A 1,209-nucleotide genomic window follows, 5' to 3' on the forward strand; every position below is an offset into this window, starting at 1 on the left:
GTCCCCAAACATGGTTCTCAGGCTTCTGCTTTGCCTAAAAAAATGTGAGGTGCTGGCCCGGTGGTGCACACGTTCCACTTTGGCGGCCTGGGGTTTGCTGGTTTGGATCCCTGGTGCAGATATGGCGCTGCTTGGTGGGCCATGCTATGGCAGGCGTCCCACATACAAAGGTGGAGGAAGATGGGCACGGATATTTGCTCTGGCTGGTCTTCCTCAGCGAAGGGAGGAGGATTGGCAGTGGATGTTCACTCAGGGCTAATCTTCCGCAAAAAAAAAAAAAATTAATAAAATTAAATTAAATTAAAAAAGAAAAAAAATGTTAAGTCCATTTGGAGCCAGTTACTTCTTTCCAGGTTAGGCACAGTGTTCTAGCACTGGGAACTGTGAACACTTGTTTTCCGTTGTTTACCTTGTTACTTCATCCACAGATAAGAGCCAGGAACCAAAGTCTTCACATTACCAGAAATCCAGTGTAGATTAGATTTCATCTTTTTTCCAAAGATGCCTAAATTCCATGGGCTCTTTCTTTTAAGACATAACAATCATTCTTCATTCCCTGGGCCCCTATCTGACATCATTAGATAGTTTTTCATAGTTCTGCGAGGCATACAGATTTTATGGATAAATTAGATTGATTACCTTACTATCATTAAAACATAGACATTTGGCTTAATTGAACAGGAAATAGCAGTTTGTTACTGACTAAAATCAATGCTTAATTAGCTTAAAATAGACTACTGTTGAAATCAGAAAGTATTTAGTGATTTGTATTTCTTATCTTTTCCTTGGTCAACTTCTTGTTTCAAAGAAGCTGGAAAGCGGTATTGTCCATCTTGTTTGCACACTAGAATCTCAGGGGTGGGGCAGGGTTGGGGAAATGCATTAAATAAAGTGTCCATGTCCAGGCCCTAAGTCTGGAGAGACCAAAACCCCCCAAGTGTTTCTAACGTGTAGAGAGGGCTGTACCTACTTCCCTGTAGGAAAAGTTTACAAGCCCTGAAACCCATCTAATCTCTTGGCTTTTCTCCACAACACTTCACTTCAGCACCCAGGGACTCCGAGTAACGTTTTCCAGAGGTACTCAAGCTGGAGCTTTCCTGCCCGGAGATTGACGGGACCATCAGCCAATCGGCAGCCTGAACGAGTCTCGGGAGAATTAATAACAGCCAGCAGAACAAGGCAATTTAGCTCAGGAGAAAAACCAGGTGG

The sequence above is a fragment of the Equus przewalskii genome, chromosome 26 (assembly GCF_037783145.1).
Source record: "Equus przewalskii isolate Varuska chromosome 26, EquPr2, whole genome shotgun sequence".
NCBI classification, from domain to species: Eukaryota; Metazoa; Chordata; class Mammalia; order Perissodactyla; family Equidae; genus Equus; species Equus przewalskii.